At 38.0% G+C, this 19379-nt stretch overlaps 1 protein-coding gene across 1 annotated transcript in view; it reads right to left on the reverse strand.

Moving 5' to 3' along the window:
• Positions 1–2282: 2282 nt before the first annotated feature.
• The window catches only part of LOC309829603 (uncharacterized protein), a 71290-nt gene continuing 54193 nt past the window's right edge, over positions 2283–19379 (reverse strand). The window contains exons 4-5 of the mRNA XM_082665613.1: positions 4973–5564; positions 2283–3333 (exon numbers count right to left, since the gene is read on the reverse strand). The gene's annotated coding sequence lies outside the window, so the exon portion shown is untranslated. The remainder of the gene's footprint in view (positions 3334–4972; positions 5565–19379) is intronic.

Genomic DNA, 19379 nt, shown 5'->3' on the forward strand with positions numbered 1-19379 from the left:
GTTAAAAAAAGAAAAGAAAAAAGCTTGTCTCTTTTGTTCTTCATCCTCAATTTCTCTCCCTAAACCTTTCTGGCTTAGGCAAAGCACCAACCTAACTTGAATTGTCCTTTTTCATTCAAAGTGTGTTACCTTCCTGCTGAGTGTCTTAAGTAAAAGATAAAGAATAAATATGTTCTCAGCTCCTGTGAGGCTGCAGGTTTAGTCTAGGTAAAGAAAGGGTAAAATAGAGAAGTTTGCCATTTTTTATATGACTTTCAAAGTTCTTCAAGGCTGTTTTAAGTCACATACCTGAATCAGAGGGTACCAAGCAGTCTGCTTAGGTATACAGTTCTGAATCTAATGTTTGTAAGTGGGACATGAGATAATGATCCCCTCAACCCTTGGGGCTGCCTGGTACAGCCTGGGTTACCCAGAACCCTGCAACTATTCACATTCAGCCACAAATAGCCTCTCTAGGGTCTCCCAGGAAGGTTACCCGAGAGAGAGAGAGTCAGACAAAAGGTCAAAAGTGGTCTCGGATGGCAGACACAGTGAGAAACGCCACACCCATGGGTCCATCAAAGTTCTCTCGCCATTCAGCCAGTGGGCATCAACTTGTGCAACAGCCAGCGGCGAGTATGCCAATGCTCATGGTGAACAAGAGATTGCTAGGATTGCTACAAGAACTAATGATCCAGAGCAAAGATACAGCAGGTCAGGGGCGGGAGTCCCAGGAGACCTTGTCAGCGTGGGTTTAGGTGGTTACCCGCCCATCTCTGTCTTCATGTAAAGACGATATGACCGCCTAGTGGATGTGAAGGCTCTACCACAGTCTGTGCCTTCTACCATCATTATTGGGACATACCTTACAAAAGCAACCACCAACTTGGAACGAAATCAGTCTCATACACATCATCAGATGATACTGCAATGAGTTTTTGTGTGCCAAAGAAAGAAGAAACTAGATTCTTTGAAAAACACTGGCTTGAAAATTTTTGATCGTAAAAATGATTAAAATTTTCTTGTCTAATGTGACGATCAAAAATAGAGAGATGTTATTAAAACATTGATTAGAATTACAGTCACAACTTCAAGAGTAAGACCTGGTAAACAAAACAAAACAAACAAAAAAACCAAAAAACACTTATGTTTGTGGAAGCAACTACAAGTTTCTCAGTAAAAATCCTGAAAAGCATTACTTGAAAATTATGTAAATTAAGTATTTGATATCTTTCCCAATACTTTATACTTTATTATGGCTTGTTATTTTAAATTTTTATTTATATTAGTTGTTTTACTTTATCATTGTTTAATATAAAGGCTATACAATTTTTACCAAGCTCCATTTAGATCCCCTCTAGTTTATTCTAGTATAGCATACAAGTATCATTTAATAAGTGTGCCATGAAGTGAAAACAGTAAGCAGTAGTACCTACCTAGATAAGCAGCATATTAATATTCACAACTAGACAATGTGTTCTAGAGTCGAAGGGGGCAGAACCCAGAAGATACCCTTAGCCTACTGATTAGGTAAATATTCAATTTAAGATGATATATTCCCTAGACCACACAAAAAATAGATACCAGTGTAATAATAAGATTTGAGGTCTGTAATTTTATCTAGCAATGTAGCCCTTAAGGCAGCAATCGCTGGTGTTTCATGAATTAATTGCCTACCCTGGAGCTTTTCAACATAGAATACAAATTAATCCCACACACCTTACTATTATAAAATTTACTTACATTTTTCATGACACATGCAGAATCTAAAGATTTATAAATATGGAGTAGATAATGCTTTCCATTTAAATTTGGCATCAAGCTATCGCTCTGAGCCCAAAATAACAATGCAGACAATGCTGGTTTAAAAAAAATCCCACATTTACTTAATTTTGGCTGTTTGTTCCTTTGCCTAAGTGTTTGGTTTTTTCTTTTTTTTTAATCTTACTCTCTAAAGCCAAGCCGAAGTTCTTTCTTCGAAGAATCAGATTTTTTGACTGATGGTGAAGCAGATGGATCACAAAATTAGGAGGTAGGACAACTGGATATTTCTGATTACAACTCTTTTACAGATTTGTTTGCTTGAGTATGGTTTTTTGCTTCTTATTTGAGCTAGAGTTTCCTCATCACTAGAATGAAGGTTTTCATTAAATATTTCTGAGTGTTCTTTTGAGCATCATGTGAATTTGTGATCCTGTCTAACTTGTTGCAGAAAAAATTTAAATGTATATAATCTTAGAAGTATTTATACTAGTTATAAATTCAAACAAAGTAGGGATTTTAAATGCTGAATTATCCTGATTTTATGCCATGCTGCCACTAATAAACAAACAGCAAGTTCCCTGATAGTGATTCTCTATTATGGGATATTGATATATTTTGGGATTTGGAGGTTGAATTGACCTCCCCCTGTTTACAAGACACAACTTTCTGATTTGCCACCTGCTATGTCTCCTATTCATCTTTTTGTAAGACTTTTTAAACATTAAGCAAAACCCTCATGGTACAGAATTTCCCACAAGTGGCCCACATTTGAACAGTAGGATTCAACTGAGACTTGAAGATGGGCCACACGCAGCACACCCTGCTGACATGTTCCTCTACCCACGTCCCTCCTTTTCTCACTGCCTGGTAATTGAAGTGTATTTTTGTCAGTGGTGTCAAAGCCTGTCTCCTAGGCTGTCTTATTATTTTTAAATCCCCGACAAGTCCACCACAGTGATCCAGCTCCTTGCACTTTATAGGTGCTCAAGATCTATTGGCCAAGCCAACACGTCTCTCTCAGTTTCTCTAGACTTGCAGGTCCTTAACTGCAGACCCTAGGGTGACTGGGAGACACAGCAGCTGGCCTGGAAGAAACTGTGCATAAACCACAGATTTTTACTTATGCAGCTTTGTGCATTAATTCTGGATAAGCACATGATAGAATGTCATATGTGTGAACTTTATTTTTCAGGTGTAGTGATGGTGGGAAAGAGGCTGGTAATAGCTATTGTAGACCACACTGCATTACAAAAAATCTGATAAATCCAAGCAATTCAATTCAAAATGGTCAATTAAGGGGAAAAATGCAGTCATTTAACTTGATAATTCTACATGATACATTAAGTCTCTCACAGACTCCACCACAATGAAAGCGAAAAGAGTTGAACGAAGGTAGAGGAAGATTTTCTTTAAGGTCCACTACTTGATTTCTTTTAGCTCCTAAATATGTGGGAAGCAGTAAAGCATGGTGTTCAGGCCATTGTACTCACCTGATCTTGGAGTTGGGCAGTGTAATTTGTGCACTGGCTGAACAGATGGATAACTGATCATAGGCAAATTCTTAACTTTTCTCTTCCTCAGTGTCTTCATCTGTAAAACGGGGATATTATTGGTACTTATTTCTTAAGAGCTTTGTGAGGATTAACTACACTAATCCATGGACAAGAGACACGTTGTCTACATAACAGGTGCCCAATAAGTTACAGTGATTGTGTTGTGTTGTTGATAATGCCCATGACAACAATGATGGCATGTGTCTATTTTTATCATTATAGTGTGATTACACGTCATATATGTTGTATCTCCTTGTTCTGAGATTAACATAGCCTCTTTTAGAAACCACCAAAAGGCTCAACAGTATTGGTGAGAAACATCTGTGAGCAACAAACATTCAGACACAAACATTCAATTAAGACGACCGCTTCCAGAAGCAGTCTCTGAAGCATGTCTGATCTAGAAGGGATGCCCCCATGCACTTCCTGCTGGGAGAGAATCTTCTATTGTTGCCAGTCAGGATCATTCCCTGTTGGTTTAAATTAACCTGAAAGATCCCCAGCAGTTTAGGTACGTTTAGCTCAACATCGCAGATTGTTTATACCTGTGACGCAGGCACGTCAAAAAAACCACCACTGAGCCACTGGCTTAGGGTTTCCAGCTGAAGCTACAGCGGTTCTTTTCTGTAAGCACAGGAAATCAGCCAAGCTCAGTTTGCTTAAGACATTCAGGTAAACCGTTTGCTTTGTCAGAGCACTCTCTCCCAGGAACGACCAAGATATTCTGAATCATTTACTTCTTTCCCATTTGCCATTCTTTTCATGAGGTGGATTCCCCAATCGTAAACACAAAGAAAGTGTTTAATCAGAAGCAGCCAGAAGTGATTGGTGATAACTGGGATTTAATGGCTCAATCTCAAATCTAGTTTCAGTTGTGTTTCACCAGAGATTTTTCAGATTCTTGCTATGAGAGTCTGGCAGAAGACAATAAAAATCATGATTTCCTCACTTTTTTCTGATGTTTTGCTATGGCACTAAATAATATGTTCAGTATTCCCCTGGATATATGTAAAGCACTTTACGTGGTGTGTTCATCATTTGCCTCTGACTAAAATGTCCAAATGACTGAGAATTAATGAAAATCATTATGGATAGGAGCAAAGGATGTGTACCAAGATGTTCACTAAAGCATTGTCTACAATTGTGAAAATGAAAACATATATTATAAACTGTATAACAATAGGCATGAAGTATTTACTACTACATGGACTACTATGAAACCATTAAAATAATGATGTAGAAACAAAAAAATGGGTTTTAAAATAAAACAATAACACACTAATATTAGATTATTTAGTTATTATTCTGGGTCCAACCAGAAGAAAAACAAACAGTAATTTGAGTATGGAAAGTGTAATGAAAAAACTATTAATTATGAAGGAGGATTAGAGTAAGGAAGGAATGGCCAGCAACAAGTAAAGAGAATGCCAAAACACACAGTTAGCAGAAATAAGGAGAGCCGCTAACCCTCTAGTTGAAAAGAAGACCTCCTGGCTCCCTGCCCACAGGACTGAGGTCCAGACCCGGTTGAAAAGAGCATGACTGTGGCTCACTGGATGGTAAAGAAGCTGCTGTGGTGTCTCATGGTGGAACTTTCTGGAAATATGCCCTCTGTAAGTTGCTGGAAATCCACATTCTAGGGTTCCAGTAAAACTATGCACGGGGAGATTTCTCACCTGAGGCGCTACTCCAAAACTGCTTGATAGAAGATGCCGACGGAAGCTGTCGTCCACTGCTCTCTCTGCGCACTGCTGAAGCCGACTGCCGGAGAAGTTGTGAGCCCCGGGAGCAGGGCTGACGACGCCCTCGGAGCTGCAGGAGTGAGTGGGTGCTGAAGACGCCACCAAGAGCCTTCCCAGCAAGCACCGGGGCATCACGAAGCAACACCTTCCTCAGGTGCCATCAATTAGGAAAGCCTAACATCACACGAGCTGGCCAAGGAAAAACTATTTAAAGGACCCATAGCACTTTTCACAGAGCAAGTAACAAAAGAGTGAATTTCCAGCTGAGAGGCGGTAACCAATGTTACCTTAAGAAAAATTAAATTAAAACGGAGTTTTGTTTGTTTTTTTTTTTTCCGGTACACGGGCCTCTCACTGTTGTGGCCTCTCCCGTTGCGGAGCACAGGCTCCGGACGCGCAGGCTCAGCGGCCATGGCTCGCGGGCCCAGCCGCTCCGCGGCATGTGGGATCTTCCCGGACCGGGGCACGAATCCGCGTCCCCTGCATCGGCAGGCAGACTCTCAACCACTGCGCCACCAGGGAAGCCCTAAAAAGGAGTTTTTATCACATAATCGGTGAAATGCAAATTCAAGCAATAAGATGCCATTTTTGACTAAAAAACAAACTGACACAAAGAGTATAATATTAAAACGTTAACAATGGCTCTCTTTGGGTGGGAAATTACCAGTGAATTTCTCATTTTTCTTGGAGCATTGCCATATTCCTACAATATAAATGTACATAGATTTCCAATGCACAAAAATAAAATACAATTATCAACTCAGCTACCCAATAAACTTACTATTCACTCAATAACTTTTACTCTATTTAATTACAGCATAAAATGTAAGAACAAATGCAATATGGATGCTGCATATTAAAGGGACTCGATCAGTCTTACTCATTCTGTGGAATCAAGGAAAGGACCATTCAAGCGTTTCCATGAGTTTCTCTTCCATTCTACCTAAAACTCCCTCTTGCTGGAGGAATTCTGTCAATCAAATTCTAGTTATCCAAATCAAGACATTTAATATATCTTACAGGGGTATTAGTGCTTTGTGTGGGGGGGGGGAGGGGTGGTGGGTACAGGTGAAATAAGTTTAGGAAATGATCAATGTACCAAAGGGGAACAGGTTTACATATTATTGTTTCTATCTGTACATACCACACAGGTTTGTACAGAACTGCAAGCGTTTGGATCTAGCTAGAGCCTGGATATGATTCTGCTTTACCAACCCAACAAGGAACTTCTGTGCACATGACTGAATCAAGGTGAATGAACATGTTTGGGGGAAGTTTTAAAGGCCTACACAAAGCACTACAGCTCTGTCAAGTGATGTAATGTAATTATAAAAGTTCTTTAAAAAAAATTTACTGTTGCCTTTCAGTCTACCTTCCTGTATTTTACTACACTCTACCTTATTTTAAATGTGATTTAAGGAAATGTTTTGCTCCATACTTTCTTAGTCTATCCCTCCCTTTCTTCCTCTCTGCCTTAGAATAAGGCAGAGAATAAATATATAAAGAATAAATATACAATCGAGCCAAAAAAAACCCCCTCCAGCTTATTTGTACAAAAAAGCTTCAACTAGCAACCTAAGTGTCCATTGACGGATGAATGGATAAAGATGTGGCACATATATGCAATGGAATATTACTCAGCCATAAAAAGAAATGAAATTGCGTTATTTGTAGTGAGGTGGATGGACCTAGAGTCTGTCATACAGAGTGAAGTAAGTCAGAAAGAGAAAAACAAATACTGTATGCTAACACATATATATGGAATCTAAAAAAAAAAAAGGCTCTGAAGAACCTAGGGGCAGGACAGGAATAAAGACGCAGATGTAGAGAATGGACCTGAGGACACGGGGAGGGGGAAGGGTAAGCTGGGACGTAGTGAGAGAGTGGCATGGACATATATACACTACCAAATGTAAAATAGATAGCTAGTGGGAAGCAGCTGCATAGCACAGGGAGATCAGCTCGGTGCTTTGTGACCACTTAGAGGGGTGGGATAGGGAGGGTGGGAGGGAGGAAGACGCAAGAGGGAGGAGATATGGGGATATATGTATGTGTATAGCTGATTCACTTTGTTATAAAGCGGAAACTAACACCATTGTAAAGCAATTATACTCCAATAAAGATGTTAAAAAAAATAAAAATAAGCTTTAAAAAAAGCTTCAACTACAAAGGGACATGTTACCGCCTGCTACCATCAATATAATACCTAACAATTTATCATTGATGCTGTAAGAAAGTTAGTGGTGTACCTAAAACCATCTTTTATTTTAAATATCCCTTGTTGTGCTAGTAATGACTTTCCTTTATTATCCCCAAGTCATATATTTAAACCTAAAGAGACAAACCCAATTTCACTTCTCTAAATTATTCTACTGTAACCACATGTACCCTAACTGTAGGAGATGCTTGAGCCATTCTCTACTTAAAATTCTGAAAGACTCGTGCTCACATAATCCCCACTGACACTTTTGCAAATGACCAAAAATTTCATCAAGGTCACTGGATCAGAACAATTAGTGGGTACATCAAGTAAAAAGCAATATAAAGGGTTAACACTAAGAATACCTTGAGGGAAAAGCCTAATTGTGTGCCTCTGTAGGTAAGACATCCATATTTCTTTTAAAATGCTTTTAGGGCAATACTACAGATGCATGTTAATATACCCTGCTTGATTTAAAAAAAACTTTAATGGTGGAACATATCAAATTCAAATCGCACAAGTTGCAGCACTTGATTTTTCTTAAAAGGTCCATTTTTACTCCTTACTCTTCAATCTTGACATCACTTTTAGAATGCGTCCCCAACACCTGCCCCCTGATCCAGGCAGGCAGTGATATTTCCTTACGTCTATGTTTCTTTTATCACATTGCATCATAATCATTTACTTAATCAACTTTCTGCTTCACTACAATATGAGTTCTGTGAAGCCAGGATCCATGTTTTATTAAGTTTGAATCTCCAAAGTTTAGTGGATTTGCTGTTTCAACAAATAGTTATTAAATGTCTACTCTTTCCCAGATGTGTGTGCCGGGTATAAATAAGGTGGCTTGTCAAAAAGAGAGATGCGGTTCTTGGGCTCATGGAATTTAGAGTTCAGTGAGGGAAACAGTAAATTCACAAGAAAACATTCTAACAAATAATTACAAATTCATACAAGTTCTATAGTATAAAAGAGAAAGACGTTGCGACACATATTAACCTGGGGGAATTTCTCGGGATAAACAGGACAAGGCCACCCTTGGAGGCCACTTGGAAGCCACTTGGAAGTATGTGAGGCTCAACATAAGGGAACAGAGTGTGTGAAGTTTCTGAGTCCAGGAGAATTCAGCAGGAATAAATGGAGGAGTGAAGAAATAAATGATTTGGAAATGAACACTGTGGCAACATGATGGAAAGTTGAAACATTACCTGTGTCTCTAAGAAGCTTATAAACAGCAAGGAAATTGAGCCCGAGAATCACCATCCTTTCCATCCTGCAATTCACTCAACCTATTTCTATTCTTTTTTCTTTTAACCAAGGCAGACATTGCTAATCAATCACGGCATTCTTCCCCCCTAAGGCTGGACAGAGCTTAAATTTGTTTCTTAATTCAGTGCTTCTGCCAACCATTACCACTCATTCAAAATGGGCACTCAAGATGATACCCTTTTGCCCTTCCTGATGTAAGCAGTTAATACCATTTTTACCTAATTAATAAACATTTGATATTGGCTTGAGGGGGACAAGAGGTAGCAAACTGAGCTAATATATATAAAGCAGTGAAGGTTGTAAATGGATAAGCAGCCTGGCTCATTACGGGTGCTGAACTGATAGGAGTGATTATAATGATGCTGGGAAAATATGGGGCATCCAGTAATTGATGGGAGCTAGCATTTGAGGCTACTCCTGAGGGTGAGAGAAATTACCAAGTGGGAAGCACTGAGTCACTGAAGTCACTCTTTCATAACGTCATAGTTTTTAGCTAACATAACGTCATATGTTAGCTTGGGACAGCCAAGCTAACATTTTCTCAAAAATACAGAGAAAAGAATATCTTTACACTCAAGCAAAAAAAAAAAAAAAAAAAAAAAAGATCATCATCAGAAAGGATATATGCAGTTGGAAACTAGCATCTTGACCTAGTCCTAGTACATTTAGAAATGAAACCTCATCAGCTTTACTGACTTCACCACTTAGCCCGTGTACCAGAACTTCAGCAAGCCAGAGTTAGCCAGTCTAAAACATTCAGTTTTCCCCCACCTGCACTGAGTGAACCATGCATCTTAGGTATAAAATGATAGCATTTATTTATAATTTAGTAAGAGCTAAACCCAGAAGTACTCTAACATATTATTAAGGTTGAAAATTTCTTAGAAACCAAAGAAATACAGAGGTTTAGTTCTTATGATGATATTAATTGGAAATACGTTGCATCTACTACATGTTGAGAATCTCCTTGGATATGAATTGATGCACTGAGACCTAGCCATAGGATATAGCTACCCAATCCACTGCCTACTTGTAAGTTCTTCTGAATAAGATTTTATTATATATTGTTTCACTTTAGAACTGCCTATGTTGGGCAGAGTAGTTTTCCTGAGTTATAGTAATAGTTACCACTTTGAGTGTCTGTTTTATGTCAGTGCCGTGCTAGGCCTTTTATATATATTATTTATAATGCATACAATAACCCAGTAAAGACTGACCTGATTTCTACCTCACAGACAAGGCAACTGCAGTTCAGAGAATTTAAGGAACTTGTTCAATTTACGTAACTAAATCCATGATAGGGATGGGATCTGGATGCAGTTCTGTCTCACTCCAGAGTTCATGTCATTTTCACTACCCTTTGTTTGCACGTTAGCTCTATCTCATTCCACAGGCACACACAGATTAGGGAAAATTAGAGGACCACCCCAGACACCACATTTGTAAGGGCCTGCCTTTAGGAAGGGGGAAAGCGGGCTAGCTTGTGGGGGAGAGAGTTGTTCCCATCTGATGCTAGGGCTTGTATAGCCTCCATCAGCCCCGGAATCTCTCTGACAGCACCTGAGCAATGTATGTGATCAGCACTTTCCACCTTCCTTATGGTTACATATGCTGATTAATTTTTCCTGGTATAGATGCTCATTTTTAACAAGTCACTCGTTGTAAACAGGGCCAGGTGTAGGGCCCATTTCCTGCTCCACCCACTTTATTGAAGCCAAATACTCCATCTATATCCTTCCCGAGTAGTATCTCACAGTTATACACAATAGGCACTGTGAGTCTTAAGCATGAATAGATTGACATAAAAGCATTCTCTCTTCACTAAAAGGAAAAAAAATAAAGTACACTTACTGGGTGATAATATGGCAGGAAGTCTGCTATATATCTTTATAAACAGGGTACCGAGATATAATTATTCCACTTTAGCTCACAGATGCTTTCACTCGTTTCCTGATTTTCGCTAAATGAGACTCCTAATGAGACAGAGCAGGACCCTATGATCCTTTCCCCTAACCATGTCCTCTGCCTGCTTTTTGTCTGTGGAAAAACTTTAGCCCAAAATTAAGTTTAATCAGAGAAGTGAGAAAATGCAGAAGCAAAAAATAAAAGCAGTCAAACAGGACAAAACAATAATAATTTATCAGTAAGCAAAGTTAAGGACCTTTAGTTCCTCCTCAATGGCTATAGATAATATTCTGAGCCATATCCTGTGAGCTGTGTGAAACCCCACTAGGTGAAGAAGTTAAGTACATGATGAGCAGACTGTAGGCATGACATAAGCTGCCACAATTCACAATTCTGAGAACTGGCCTCAAAGAAATGAGAACGAACCGACCCTGGAACTGAAGACTAACTGTACTTAAAACAATCAAGATGACACTGGTCAGACCACCGATGACCAATTTCAAGATGACGGTCAGAGCTGACTGTGCTGTTTCTGCGTGTAGCCCCCCTCCCTCCGTCTATAAAAGCTCTTGCCCCCTCATTGGGTGGGTGCGGGGAGTTGGCCTTCGGACAGGCGTCCTCCCTCCCACACCCCCTGGTCGCCGGCACCCAAAACAAAGTAAACTTTCCTTTCCACCAACCTTGCCTCTTTACTTGCTTTTGAGCGGTGAGCAGCTAGACCCCACCTCCGGTTACACTAACAGGAAAGGCAAAGAGAAAAAATCATTTAAAAACATGATGTAGAGAACACAGATGTAGAGAACAAATGTATGGACACCAAGGGGGGAAAGTGGTGAGGGGAGGGTGGTGGTGGGATGAATTGGGAGATTGGGATTGACATATATACACTAATATGTATAAAATGGATAACTAATGAGAACCTGCTGCATAAAATAATAAATAAAATTAAGTTAAAAAAAAAACATAAGTGGCATTTTATGCACCAGTTCAAATAAGGGGGAACCTAATCATTGTGAATGATAAACCAGTTTGTGAAAAACCTACTGCTTATTAGAACAGCGCGCTCCATGTAAAAAGAAATTTTCTAATGGTAAATATAGCAGAAGGCTACAATTACAACCTTTCAATGATTGCAATCCACAGAAAAGCCATTTAGTGATAAATTGGAGAGCAAGAGGAGATTATCACCTGTTTAAGCTTCCACTGATTCTATCAAGTTGTTTGCCTGGCAGTATCTAGGCTATGATGGAAAAGCTGAGAAAAACTCATTTTTCCCCTATCTAAATATTATTAATTGCAAGCATTCATTTTGAAAGATTTGTGGCTCTTTGGGAGAAAAGGATCTGCTTGACAACTACTAATTATACTTAATAATAAATAATACTTATCATTTACATAATTATTTTCATATTTAAATCCTTTCACAGATTTTGTTTCCTCATATGGAATATCAGTGCAACTTGACTGCATATAATGTTATGATATTTCTGTGAAACCAGCCCCAAGTAGTAAGCTTTCATAAGAAAATTGGGGCCTTAATCTTATCTATATTAACAAGTGTTAACAAATCATTAGAATTTCCTTTTTCAGCACCTGAAGAGGTGGGCAGTATTGAACAACTATCTGAGGAACACTGAACTGACTTTTTGGCAAAACACCCAGTTAACGCCAAAACTGTGCAAAAATATTTAGAAGAGGCAGAGACATGAGGCAACAAGATCAATGAGAGACGTATTAAATTAAAAGAAATGCTTATCTCTCTCTCTATCTGCCTACCTATCTATCAACAGGGTGAAAACAAAAGAGCAAAACAAGTGAAATCAATATACTTAATATAGTTGTGAATGTAAAGGTCTGAATATAGATTTTTTAAAAATTGTCTGCACGAGTTGGATATTTGACCTAGTGAGTACATGTGTAGAAATTTATTCTAAGGATTTCACAGAAATCTAGGTACCATGGCATTAACTGGAATACTATTTGTAAAAAAGAAGAACTTGGAAATAATTTGTTTCCAACAATAGGGTATTGTTTAAATAAGTGATATCATATGTTGAAATATTAAATAATTTTTAAATTTTCTAAATGAGGAATATTAGATCATGTGGGAAATTGTCATGATAACATTAGGTGAAAAGGTACTAGAAATAAAAATTATATAAACAGTATATCTTATCCTTATTAAATAATGTATGTATAAAATATATATAAATATGTTTATATAAATATATATGCATATATAAGTGGGAAAATGCAAAAATGGAAAAGATAATATTTATCTCAGAGTTCTGCAAGTGTATTTATATTTTTCCTTTACATTTTTCTGTATTTTATAATTTTTCTACCATAAAATATTAATATAATTACTATGTATTTTTGAACAACTCTATTTTTTAAAATTGTTTTTACATATAGAGTGGTCACGTGTTTGCTTAACAGAGTGCAAGTGAAAAATAAAGGCTGTTTTTGTGGTTCTCATGATGTGTAAAAGACTAAAACAAGTTCTGAGACCTCGAAGTCTACTTTGGCCACACAATTCCACATCTAGTCTGGGAGTTCATCATAAGACTATCAAGCAACTGGGTGAAAAAGATATTTGCTGCAACACTGTTTATAATAGGAGAAACAAGGAACCAACATTAAGGTCTACCGAAAGGGGATTTATGAAATGAATGGTGGTATACAACCACTGCCTAGAGCTACAGCTATTAAAATGATCATGTTCCGGGAACACAAATTCACCCAGGAGGGGCTGTTCTTGCAGGCTGTTTGCATCAAACAGGAAACGCTGACGATGAAGCTCTCGTTGGAGAACACCTCCCAGGGCATCAGATGTACCTGCGCTTCAACTTCCCCCACATCCAGGTAAGGCTGCACACCAAGTATCACCAGACTGTCCACTTTTCAGGAGAAGCTGCAACATGCCTAGGCTTTTCAGATGTTGTGCAGGCCCGGGGGTGGGACTGGGGGGTGGGAAATAAAATGTCTACGGGCTGAATTTAACTAGTCAGCCAAGAGTTTGCAAACTTTGATGCAGAATTAAATTTATAACTATGTAATAATGTCCAATGCTTACATTAAATTTTAAAATGGGTTTAAAACATTATGTTTTTATTTACGTTAAACTATGTGTATATATTAGTATGTTTGTGTGATGTTCACACAAATGAACATACACACAATATAGGGAGATAAAAAGCAGAGATGAATGGATCTGAAAGTACTTTTCTTTGGGTAATGGGTTATTTTGAATGACTTTAGGGGGCTTTTTCCATACTACTCTATATCTATATTCTATTATATAAAATATTGTATATTTATACTATTCTGTATTTTTATTTTGGAAACAAACACATGCAGATTTTATGATATAAGAATTAGACAATTATACTTAATAGAAATATAGATTTCCTTTTTTGCATACGTTGTCTCATTCTGTCTCAAAAGGACCATGTCAGAAGCACTAGATCCAGTTCTGAGCATTGCCTTTTTGGGAGTATTTTAGAAAACAAAAGCAAGTACAAACATCAATAAACAAGATGGGGAAGGCCCTAGACATACTTTCACAGGATTTTTAGGAAAAAACATTAGATGTTTTCCTGAAGAAAAGTAGACTTCAGTTGTGTGATAATGGACTACAAAGATGTGAAGTGCAAACATGGGTATTTGAAACTCAAATATTTTTCTCTGTAGTTCCATCAGGTCAAGCTAAGACCAATGGGTGACATGCTTCAGGAAGGCAACTATAAGGAAGTACTTTGTAGAAATTATAGCTGTTCGTATGCTGGATGACTTAACTCACCAAGTAGAGCATTCAAGATACGAGGAGTGCTCAAACAGAGGCCAGATTACCAGTACTTTTATAGCATGAATTCTTACATTGGATGAGGTGATAAAACAGATGACGTCAACTTCTAAAATCGAGATCATATTTCCCTTTGAGTCCTAACACTATGATAATATAATCTCAGTTATGGTATAAAGCAGGTAACTGATTTGAGAAGGGTACTGAGTTTGAGGACATATTGACTGATTCATTCCACAGATACTTTACTAAGGGACTATGCTAAGGGCCTGGGATCCCATGAAACAAAATGCCAGCAGAAGTGAATCTCTTTAATGAAGCAAAGTATGTGGAAGACAAATCATTAAATGCTTACTTACAGTAAAGCATGCAATGTATCCTGAAATAGGATATATAAATGACTGTATGTCCAGGGCTTGCCCCAAGAGCAAGTCTTCTCTAAATGGATTCTTTTCTTTTCTCTTTCTTTACCTTGTCTTCCCCACTTATACCTCTACTCTCTGCTTCAGTGAAAGATATTTCTCCTTTCCACTTCTAGCTGAAAAAATAACAAGTCTCAGGTGTCAATTTACTATGTAACTGTGGGTCCCTCTCTGTATTACAAAACAAGACTCAGGGGACAGTGAGTCCTGATATCATGACCTCCAAAAGGGTCACAAGGGATCTCTGAAAATTTCAATCGTTTTAGAGTCTTTTCTACATCTTTTCCAGTGATTCAGGTATGGAGGTTTCTATATCTGGGGCCTAGAATTCCTTCTACTGAGTGGCGAGTCGATGTGGTTTTAGTGCTTATATCCTGTAAGTTCTTTTAATTAGTGTCTTATAGCCTCCCAAAGTGTTTATATATATATGACTGGCCACCATTTAAAATGAAAAAAATAATTTACATTGCTACTTATCCTCATTGAGTTGCCCATTTAAGAAGCAGAACTGCACTGTCAGGGCATCCACTTTTGTAATACCTTAGCCATAGTATTTTAACATATATAGTAGTTCTCAATATTTACAGTGTATTGGAAGCACCATATTAGTCAGGGTACTCCAGAGAAACAGAACCAATAGGAGATATATAATAAATATAATGTAATATATGTAATTGCTTTAACATATGTAATTGATATTAAACATATTAAATATATTGTATATTAAATATAAGCTGGAAACTAGGAAATCCAGGGGTGTAGTTTTCGGAACTGACGTAAGCCACAGTCAGAGGGCAGGGGATCAGATCAAACACTCAGGCAGAGAGAGCAAATTCTCCTTTCCTCTGACTTTTTATTCTTTTGGGGCCCTCAAGAGACTGGATGAGGCCCACCTACACTGGAGAGGGAAATCTGCTTTACTCCATCTACCAATTCAAATGCTAATCTCATCTGGGAACACCCTCACAGACCCACCCAGAAATAATGTTTAGCAAAATATCTGTGTATCTCAGGATATAGTTGAGAGTTGACACTTAAAATTAACCATTACATTCTGCAAACCTTAAAATATACCAATGCCTCAGTCCAACCCCCAGAAATTCATATTTAATTGGTATAAATTACAGGCTGGGCTTTAAGAGTATCAAAAGCTCCCCAGGAGATTTCAATGGATCACCAAAAGTTAAGAACCATTAACATCATAGAACATTTCTTTCTTGATGAGAAATCAAAATGCTTCTCACTTTTAGCGTTGATGCCCTGGGAGAGATATTATCTACCTCTGTAAGGTGCCTTCAGAGTATCCCACTGTAACCCATGTAGTCAGTATTTTCAAACAGGCCACTGCAAACATGTGCCTCCAAGTCTGGTCAAAGTCAATCCAAATATTTTTCCCCAATATGGTAGCAGATGGGTAGAATTTCTTTTATGATCACCACGTTGTATGGTAGGCATAATTATTCCCATGTAGAGGGTGAACTGAGATTCAGAGAAAAATAGGGGTGCATATTGCCACAAAGCTAGCAAATGTAAAAAATTAGGAAAAGGTCAAGTTTTCTGATCTGAGTTAAATAAGTAGTAGGTATCATTATTTTATTTATTCCACAGATACTACTGTCAGGAGTGAGTAGAAAAAAAGCAAGTGACTAAAAATGTAGTCAGCCTATGAACGGGAAGATTAGCTAGCATCCTTCACACAAAAGACCTGATATGTATTCGGCCACTAGAGAGGTTTAGTCAGCTGTATTTACAGTCCCATAAATGGAAAGAAGCATCATGACAAAAGGAAATGTACTATGTACATTTACACATGTACTATGAATCCAGGAAAAAACACATCAAATTAAATAAATAATTCACGGGCAGAGCAAAGATTACAGAGTTGGCTCTGATAACAAAGTATCTAAAATAAATGGTGATGTGTTTCTCCAACCACACAGGCTGCCAGTCCAGGTGCAAAGGAAAATAAATAAAACTATTATAGATCTAGTAAGAGTTAAACAGACAATAAAAACCAACAATGGAGATGAATTTTAAGTTGGTGATTCTTTGAACAATCTTCAAAAGATTTCATTTGCTCTGTTAACGCAATGTCAAGTCCATTTGAGAAATAAAAGAACATTTTTCTGCTTGCTAGAGTTTAGACATAAATCCTCAAACTGTATTAAATCAAGATGCTTCTAGAATCATAGCGCTAAAGATCATCAAGGATTATTAAAGAACTATAGTCACTCCCTCATTTTACAGGTGAGAAAACCAAGGTGGTAAATGATTGTGTGATGGGCTTACAGTCCACATGATTCCCATCAGTGGCCAAAACAAGATTAGAATGCAGGTCTCCCATTTCCTCTTCACTTAATTATTCATCATTCTTTAGTCATTTTGAGCACAACTAGTGCACTGCTGTTTGAAACCTGACCTTTCCAATGGCAGTCAAAATGCCATACTTTAATAGTGCTTCCATTGTCTTTGACCAGAATATTAAATAACTGGCAATCATGTTCTGAGCTTCTTTCCAGATGAATTATATGTTAAGCTCTATTTCAATATTGATTTGTAATATACTTTAAAGCATGTTGATCTTCCTCTGGTCTCTTCTTACAGTTCTGAGCTACATGAATGCTAGAGTTCCTAAAATTTGTGATTTTCTGAATGGCCATCTTTATTATGTCCACCAACCCAACAATAGTCACTGCTTGTTGCTAGACAGAAAAAAAAAAGTTAATAAATTTACAAGTGAAGTCCTGTGTTCGTTTTTTTTTAATGAAAAACAGAAACCTATTTGATTTAGAATCTAAACCCTAGAAGCACACACAGGGCTTAAAGAAATGTATGATTCTTCTATGGAATATTGGAGAATTCTTGTTTAATCAATGGAAGCACATCATTAGTTTACTCAGGTCCCTAAAAAGGTGGAGGACCTCACTTAAAAGAAACAAGTGACTATCTTAGTTAATGTAAATAGAAATGCATTTCCAGCTTATTTATGGTTGTTCATTTCTATACCATACAGTGGTCTGTTTCTCAGGACATCAGTATAAAAGGCAAATTGATAGGTGAGAAGTATAAGTGGTATAATAAAAAAGTTAAAAGCATGGGCTACATGACATGGACAAGTTACTCAGCCTTTCTAATCTTCCATATGCACATCTATAAAACAGGGAATAAAACATATTACTAAGAGATATGCTTCTCCTCCCACCATGCTTCGGCCTTCACATGTTTGGGAGGCATAGGAGATCCAGTGCCTTTCCCCTCCATCCTATTCTTGGAAGAGGAATTGTTAATGTTATTGGTCAGTAACCAGAACATCTATGGAGCAATGGGTAGAATTATTACATTTGAAAGTGACAAACGTGTCACATGGTTCTGTCCCAGTAGCTCAGCTTATGATTCACAGAATAAGGCATGTTAGCTTAAGCTTGTCCCATGACCTAGTCATCTGTGATTTGGGGGCAAGAGAAAAGAGAGAAGGAAAGCCTCAATTAGAATTCCAAAATGAAGTAACAGCGGCTAGCTCACTAGTAATAAATAATACTTTGGTCTTTTCTGATTATCGTTTCTTGTGTATGGAACCCTTGGCAGGAAACTTAACCACCCACTTCAGAGGTCTGTTATGAAGTCCGATATGGTATAAAAAGTGCACAGTGCAGTGCCTCATATGCAATAAGCTGTCAAAGAATATTATCTAGATGACCTTGGATGTGCACTTAAATGTTTGTTATTAAGTCAGTTTGCATGGGACTAGTATCCAGAGCCTCAGGATAAAGTAGATTCATGTGAGTTAATAAATGAAAAGCTCTCTGAAATTCTAGATGGCAGGTCATGCTAACTCAGGTAAGTGGAAGCTGGTGGCTGGGCGTTCCCTCAGGACACGTGTTTTGATGGAATGAGGACTCAGGGTGTAGAAACCAGCTTGGCAGTGGATGGTAAACCATTGCCCAGCACATGCTGCCTCCTGTTAAGCAGAAGGCTCTCATGCAAATTGCTTTCTGAATCATTAGCTGTCGGCAACCCTCATCTCTCCTCCTGCAGCTGTTCTTTCTGATTTTGCCTGCAAACTTTTCATATTGGGCAGGCTCCCAAGCCAAACAAGTTGCCCCTCTGCAGGCTTTGCTCCTGGGGGCGAGAAGTGAACCTCACAGATAAGTCAAAGTAAGGATGCACCATGGACTAATACACACTGAAGGAACAGACTCCTGCAAGCTAAGGTGATGAATGCCTTTGAAAGTAATTTTCATGCGGCTTCCTATGAGAATGTCAGCCAGGCTCCAGAAGTTATATGCTGCAATTTAAAAATTATCTGCCTCTGTAGACTTCTAAAGCTTCTATCAGCTAAGAAGTATCTTTTTTAAAAAAGAAAATATTTTTATACAATTTTAAAGACTACTTTCCATTTATTACAAAATATTGGCTATATTCCCCCTGTTGTATAATACATCCTGGAGCCTACTTTACACCAAATAGTTTGTACCTCCCACTTCCCAATTCCAACTCTTAAATTGCCTTTCCCCCCTCCCCCACTGGCAATTACTAGTTTGTTCTCTATATCTGTGAGTCTGCTTCTTTTATGTTATATTCACCAGTTTGTTTTATTTCTTAGATTCCACATATAAGCGATATCATACAGTATTTATCTTTCTCTGTCTGACTTGTTTCTCTTAGAATAATGCCCTCCAAGTCCATCCATGTTGCTGCAAATGGCAAAATTAATTTCATTCTTTTTTATGGCTGAGTAGT

Source organism: Grampus griseus, assembly GCF_964374135.1.
Source record: "Grampus griseus genome assembly, chromosome: 11".
Taxonomy (NCBI): Eukaryota; Metazoa; Chordata; class Mammalia; order Artiodactyla; family Delphinidae; genus Grampus; species Grampus griseus.